The sequence below is a fragment of the Narcine bancroftii genome, chromosome 9 (genome assembly GCF_036971445.1).
Source record: "Narcine bancroftii isolate sNarBan1 chromosome 9, sNarBan1.hap1, whole genome shotgun sequence".
NCBI lineage: Eukaryota > Metazoa > Chordata > Chondrichthyes > Torpediniformes > Narcinidae > Narcine > Narcine bancroftii.
Genome location: NC_091477.1, coordinates 81,363,149 through 81,371,429, shown reverse-complemented (window position 1 = coordinate 81,371,429; position 8,281 = coordinate 81,363,149).

The following is an 8,281-nucleotide window of genomic DNA, read 5'->3' as shown; positions in this document are numbered from 1 at the left end:
AGTGTTCTCCCTTCTGCCATCTGGTAGGAGGTACCGTAACATTCAGGTTGTTACATCCAGATAGAGCAATAGTTTTTTTTTAATCCACCCCCAAGCCATCAGACTCCTGAATTCCCAGAACATGTGTGGATAGTGTACCATGAACTTTTACTGTATATATCTTAATATTTTAAGATTTTAATGTGTCTAACTTCTACTCTAAATTATATTTATGTAAATATGCTCCATGGTCCTGGAGAATCACCATCTTGTCTTTACCATGCGAACATGGTATGAATGGTAAATAAAGGTGACTTGTGACCTCTCCAGAGTAGGAGCAAGTCACAACCTCATAATACACACTTAAATCCAGTCATGCAGTTGCACTTGACATGGTATCAGTTTAAAAGAACCCATGGATTAAAAATTTTGTTAATCAGTAAATAAGCTCACATTTCTGATTATTGGTTTTTCTATTTTTTTTGTTAATTATGCTATGTAAAACTTGGGCATTAAAATAAAAGAAAAATAAAACTGAGAAATTATTTGGCTACCAAGAACTATTAAATCAAAATATGTTGGGGTAAAGGTAAAAGCTATATTCCAAAACATCTGAAGTAAAGTACTAAACTCACCTACTTCTGACCAGGAGAGGCACAGGATGAAGTGGAGAACCAGGTTGATTGTTTAAATATGCTGGGTTTCTGCATTTTAAACTCAAATTGACTGGGCTTTGGAGTGAAATTCAGTGACCAAGAGCAGGTTGGAATAGTTGCAATGTTGCCCATAGACAAGGAGACAGAAGGAGACAGAAGGAGACCGAAGGAGACCGAAGGAGACAGAAGGAGACAGAAGGCCATCATTGGCTTCTGTCCAATTTATTATATGTTAGGGGAGCACAATTAACCTACCAGGTAGTGCAATGCTATTGCAGCACCAGCAACCTCGGTTCGAATCACCGCTGTCTATACCTTCCAACCAGATGATAACATCGACTTCTCCAGTTTCGGTCGTTTCCCCCCCACTTGTGTGTCTCTCTTTTCCTATCCCTGTCCCTATGTCTCCTTTCGTCTAGTGCTCCCTCTCCTCCCTTCTGTCTTCTTTCCATCTCTGCATTCATGGAGCCACACCCTTCCCTTGATCAATTCTCACCTTTCATCTCCTGTCCAATTATCACTTTTGCCTGTTGGCCTGTGCTCCTCCTCTCCACAGCCTTTTTAATTAGGTACATGCTTGTCCGTTTGTTGCTCATGCTGTGACGAAGGGTTCAGGCCCAAAACGTAGGTAATATATTTTTACCTCCTATGGCTATTGTGAGACCTGCTAATTTCTTCCAGCATTTTCATGTTTTTACTTCAATTACAGCATCTGCAGACTTAATTGTGCACATTAGCGTATTTAGGAGATGGCTCGTCGTGATCCTGAAGATCCTGTGACTGTGCTGTATCTTTAAGTTAAAGGAGCATTCATACCATTACAACATTTGTGGCCAATCTTTTCCTTAACATATCAAAAAAAAATCAATGTTCTAGCATGTCCTTTGTTCTGAGAGATGCTGCCAGTCCCAGGTAGCAACAAACAAATCTTAATGGAAGTGGATGATAGGTGCATGAACCAATCAATTATTGCACAATATGATCTCTTTATTGGTTTCATTCACAAAATTCATAATTAAACACACTTTCACAGATGAATATTGTGGAGTTTAAAACCATTGTGATTTTCACTGGCACTGACTGTTTACTCAGGTAAACATTGATGCAAGTCAAATACAGCAGCTGCAGTACTGAAGAGGCCACACTTGCAAGGATGATTTCCTGATTTGTGGGTCTAAATCTTAGAACCCTCTTATCCCAGCAGGAAGTTCTACCGACATTTTTTTAATATTGGCAAAAAGCAGCCAGAATTTTGAACCTTTCAGCCAAAACATCAATTTGAAGACTACCATACAAATGGATATTTTAAATTCAACAAATGAAATAAATATGTATTTTTTTTAAATAACTCTCTATAACAGTTATCTTTGAACTACTGGATTGTGGTGAAAATCTCGGTGATTCATGTGCACCTTGGAGAAGAAAATCTCTTATCTGTATCCAATATTTGTGTGACTCCAGGCCCACCAGCATAGTTGATTATTAGCTAGGGATGGATAATAAATGCCAGCACTGCCTGTCAGTGAATAAATAAAACAAAATTCACTCAATTAACATTGGTGATATTAATTTTAATTGAATGATGACACATTTTACAATGTTTTTTTAATTAATGTTGTTGGGGCAATCTGAATAACGGAAAGCAAGTAATGCAGTTCAAAATACACTCTGCTCATTATTAATCATTCATTCCTTTTTGCTTTGACTTTAAAGATAATTTCAACTTAAAATAATGAATGAATCATCTTCCCTCAACAACCAATAAAAAACCATCTAATGTTCAGTATCAATCTAGCTTCTTCATGTGCAAGATGAAGATAGTTCAGCAAGAACCCGTGCTCAAATTAAATGATCAAATGATCCGTAACTTCAGTTGTCATTTGTTTTATAATTCTCTCCATGTATATTTCTGGGCTGGTGTTTGCCTGTAAAAGGATGATTAATATATAGAAAGTGACAAGTCTAGCCTGGTATATAATTTCCTATCATCATAGCTCTTTGGATATGGTAAGATCCATTTCATATTCTTTTAAAAAATTTTATTTAGGAATTTTACAAAACATTAAAAAAATACAGAAAATGCAAAATTTTTTTTTTTCTTTCTTCTTCTTTGGCTTGGCTTCGCGGACGAAGATTTATGGAGGGGGTAAAAAGTCCACGTCAGCTGCAGGCTCGTTTGTGGCTGACCAGTCCGATGCGGGACAGGCAGACACGATTGCAGCGGTTGCAAGGGAAAATTGGTTGGTTGGGGTTGGGTGTTGGGTTTTTCCTCCTTTGCCTTTTGTCAGTGAGGTGGGCTCTGCGGTCTTCTTCAAAGGAGGCTGCTGCCCGCCAAACTGTGAGGCGCCAAGATGCATGGTTTGAGGCGTTATCAGCCCACTGGCGGTGGTCAATGTGGCAGGCACCAAGAGATTTCTTTAGGCAGTCCTTGTACCTTTTCTTTGGTGCACCTCTGTCACGGTGGCCAGTGGAGAGCTCGCCATATAATACGATCTTGGGAAGGCGATGGTCCTCCATTCTGGAGACGTGACCCATCCAGCGCAGCTGGATCTTCAGCAGCGTGGACTCGATGCTGTCGACCTCTGCCATCTCGAGTACCTCGACGTTAGGGGTGTGAGCGGTCCAATGGATGTTGAGGATGGAGCGGAGACAACGCTGGTGGAAGCGTTCTAGGAGCCGTAGGTGGTGCCGGTAGAGGACCCATGATTCGGAGCCGAACAGGAGTGTGGGTATGACAACGGCTCTGTATACGCTTATCTTTGTGAGGTTTTTCAGTTGGTTGTTTTTCCAGACTCTTTTGTGTAGTCTTCCAAAGGCGCTATTTGCCTTGGCGAGTCTGTTGTCTATCTCATTGTCGATCCTTGCATCTGATGAAATGGTGCAGCCGAGATAGGTAAACTGGTTGACCGTTTTGAGTTTTGTGTGCCTGATGGAGATGTGGGGGGGCTGGTAGTCATGGTGGGGAGCTGGCTGATGGAGGACCTCAGTTTTCTTCAGGCTGACTTCCAGGCCAAACATTTTGGCAGTTTCCGCAAAGCAGGACGTCAAGCGCTGAAGAGCTGGCTCTGAATGGGCAACTAAAGCGGCATCATCTGCAAAGAGTAGTTCACGGACAAGTTTCTCTTGTGTCTTGGTGTGAGCTTGCAGGCGCCTCAGATTGAAGAGACTGCCATCCGTGCGGTACCGGATGTAAACAGCGTCTTCATTGTTGGGGTCTTTCATGGCTTGGTTCAGCATCATGCTGACCCCCCCCCCCCCCACTACCCTCCCTCCTATCCCACCCTCTCCCTCTTGGAGCTTATTTGGGGGAAAAAAACAGAATAACATCAAATTATAACAGGTTGCTGTGTGGTATGCCATCCTTTTACATCTCTCATCACATATAAAGCTTTTAATTAACATCTAAGCCCATACGTTCCAAATACAAATTTCACATCTTAATTCAAAAATAAGTTATTTTTTAAGTTGTATGTTATTTTCTCTAAATAAATACATGACTGCATTTCATTGTGCCATCTTTGTATATTCAATTCAACATCATTTTTCCAAGTTACAGCTATACACTTTCTGGCCACCGCCAAACTTAACCGAATAAATGAAATTTGAGGTTTTTCCAAATGTAAATTTGCCATAATTGTATTCATATATCCCAATAAACATACCCATGGATCCACATATAAATCTATTTGGAATAAATCTCACAAAAATTCAATAACTTTTTCCCAAAAAGGTTTAACTTTTCTACATTCCCAAACCGAATGTACAAAAGTCCCTAACTGATCGCCACATCTAAAACATAAATCTGACCCACAATATCCATACTTTTTCAATTTTTCCAGTATTAAATATAACTGAAGAAAGTTGTAATTAACTAAACTTTATCTAACATTAATTTTGTAACACTATTCAAACACATATCAGACCACTCCTCCATTGAAGATCCATTTCATATTCTGTACCATTTCCCTCATTGCACTGCTTTGTGATTACATGCTACTAAGGTACTTTCCTAGCTCATCACTAATAACCTCCACAGCTAGTACCAGGAATGGTACTACCAAATTCCTTGTTCATATTAAGCTCAGTGATTGACTTCTTTAAGCCTAAAGAATGCTAACAAATGGTTGTGAAATAATTTATTCTACATAAACCTTTCCAAATAGTCAAACTTACAGATCAATCTTTTTGATTGGAGTGACTATTATCATTCTACTTACTGAGTATGAACTAAAATAACTTATTTATACAGTAACACCTCCCATGTGAATGCGCATGTCAAAGTCATGTAGAAATCTAACAGATGGATATGAAATAGTAATTTAAAGTCCAGACCTGAAACACTGAATGATTTTTAAATGAGCATCCACCAATGATTTCACAATAGTTTCCAAATGTGCACTGCTCACTGACTATTGAAATCCTAATTAAGTTTCGTCAGTTGACCTTGTTTCTCCATTTCATGCTTTCAAAGTTGAGACATCTATAGGCCTCTTCCAAACCAGAAATCATTCCAATGGTGCACCAAAGATTACCTGGGTATTAGTCAAACCAGAAAGTTACCTGGAAGCTAAACCCCATCCCCAACTAACCTGGTTTTATTTCATTTTTGATGTCGGGCCTAGAAATTCAAGAATAATCCTTGAATTATAGAACAGAAGTGCAAAGAACAGGAAATGCTTGCAACTTTTTGCCAAAAGAGGAGAGAATACCCTAGATCAGGTGGATACCAACATCCCTAGTGCATAAAAAGTTACTCTGATTAAATATCCATCCTTCTAACCCTGGCATACAAACTGCTGCCAAAATGAGCAAAGCTATTTTGCAGAGAGATCAAGATGTTGCTGGGGATGGGGTTGATGGGGGAGAGGGGAGCTTTGAGTGCTTTGAGACTACAGACTGGAGCAGTTTCATAGAGGCAGCCAGCTACAATGACCACATAAACATTGATGATTACATGACCTCAGTGACTGGCTACATTAGCAAGTGCATCAAGGAGATCAAATGCTATACAACCAATGCTAAGCAGAAACCATGGTTGAATGCAGAGATCCATGCACTTTTCAGAGCTCATGTTGCTGGCTTCAGGACAGGAGTCAAGATGGTCTAAGATCAGCCAGGGCTGAATTCTCTCATGCAATCCAGAAGATAGGTATGCACAGAAGATCCATAGACAGCTGTGTGACAGTGCCAACACAACATGCATGCGGCAAGGGATCCAGACCATAACAGATCACAAGACAACCTTGCAAATCAAATACAACCACCCCTCCTTTCCAGACAGACTGAATACCTATGCACAGTTTGACATGAAGACCAGGCTGATGCCAAAAAAAGCTCCATCTCCCACTAATGAACAGGCTCTTGAATAGCTGCAGCTGAGGTGAGGAGAATCTAATCCAAGGCGAACCCACACAAGGCAGTTGGACCAGACAACATAGACAGTCGGGTTCTGAAGGACTGCGCATATCACCTGACGGAGGTCCTTACAGACATCTTCAACATGTCACTGCAAGACTATTGTCTCCACAGGTTTCAAGACAGCCACAATTATCCTGGTACCAGATTTCAGATATTTTTGTCAGAGTATATCACATATAACCTGGAGATTCTTTTTTCCTGGGGTGAGGCAGAATTTACCACTTATTGGTAGTGCAAAAAAAATTGTACACAACACACTCATGTAAACAAATAAAGAAATGTAAACAAACTGACTTTGCAATACAGAGAGCAAAAAAAGTGCAAAAGTAAGAGTCCTTAAATGAATCCCTGATTGAGTTTGTTGTTGGGGAGTTGATGATGGAAGGATAGCAGCTTTTCCTGAACCTGGTAGTGTGAGTCTTGTGGTACCTATAGCTCTTTCCTGACGATAGCAGCGAGAACAGAGCAAGTGCAGGGTGATATGGATCCTTGATGATTGCTGTTGATTTCCGATGGCAGTGTTCCCTCTAGATGTTCTCAATAGTGGGGAATGTTTTGCCTGTGATGTCCTAGGCTAAGTCAAGTAAGTTTGAATTTGGAGAAATGTACACGATGTAGCACTTTGAATTGAATAAGACCATGCCTACCACACAATAATGAATCATAAATCGGGCCCAAATTTGAAGTCCATTCTTCTTCTGATAAAGAAATATTTAGATCATTCTCCCATTCAGTTTTAATTCCACAAAGAAATTACTTTCACATTCAATAGTTTATAATATAAAACAGTTATCATGCCTTTATGAGTAAATTGTAACTCAAAGAGTTCAATAAAATTTGGGTCAGAAAGAGTAGTAAATTTTAAAAGTTTAGAATGACAAAATGTCAAATAGTATCTGAAATAATGTCTATTTGATAAGTTAAATATCATCCCCAATTGTTGAAGATACAAAATGTTGTTGTATAAAAAGACCTTTAAAAGTATTAAAACCGGCATCTAAAATAGCTGGTTGAAATAATTAGATATTATAGGATTTGTAACCAGAAATCCCGTAAATCCGAAAAATTTTCTGAACTGGTTTGATCATTAATCTATGTGTCATTATTAAGTTCTTGAATAGAGATAAGTAAAGATGACTCGAATACCACCCATAGGGAGGTATTTCTGAGGGATTTCAACTCCACCTGTCTTTTCATATTGCAACAAAAGTAACATATTTCTTATGTTTATAGCCCAGTAGTATAAACAGAAATCAGGTAGGGATAATCCCCCATTATTTCTAGTGTTCTGAAGATACCTTTTATTCAATCTGGGTTTGTTGTTTTGCCATATATATGACATATTAATTGATTCACAATTGTCAAAAAAGGATTTAGCAATAAATATCGACAGTGATTGAAGGAGGTATAAAAAATTTGTAGAATATTCATTTTAACTGAATTAAAATTGACCAATCATAGTCAATGAGGGAGGTAACCAGCCTGTAAGAATTGATTTGGTTAGATTGACTAAAAGTGCAAAATTTTCCTTTAAAATATATTTTAAATTCTTAGTTGTGATAACGCCTAAGTATTTAAATTGTTCATTCACTATTTTAAATGGATATTTAGATTAAGTTCTGGCGCACCCTTCAGTGGTAGAAATTTTGTCATATGAAGATTGATCTTATAACCAGCAATCCTGATAAAATGAGAAAGTAATGACAGTATATTTGGTATGGATAACTCAGGTTGGAAATAAACAATAAACAGTAATTCCTCTAAACAAACCAGTAAAATCAGGATTTGCCTGCAGAGCAATAGCAAGTGGTTCAAGTACTAAGTCAAAAAGCAATGGGATCAAAGGATAGCCTTGTCTCATGCCTCATTATAGTTTAAAAGGCTTGGATTGTGGGGAATTGGTATGAATTGAGGCCATTAGAGATGTATATAAAAGTCTTATCCAATGTATAAAAGCTGAGCGAAAATTAAATTTTATTAGTGTGGCAAATAAATATTCCCATTCTACTCTGTTGAATGCTTTTTCAGCATCTAAGTAGAAAATACATTCATTGTTATGAGTAGAAGGTGTATACATGATATTCAGTAACCTATGGCTATTATAATAAGAATGTCTATTTTTAATGAAACCCGTTTGATCCAAGTTTATTATACCTGGTAAGACATTCTCCAATTGATATGCTAAAACTTTAGATAAAATCTTAACATCCAGATCGGTCTAGAGATGC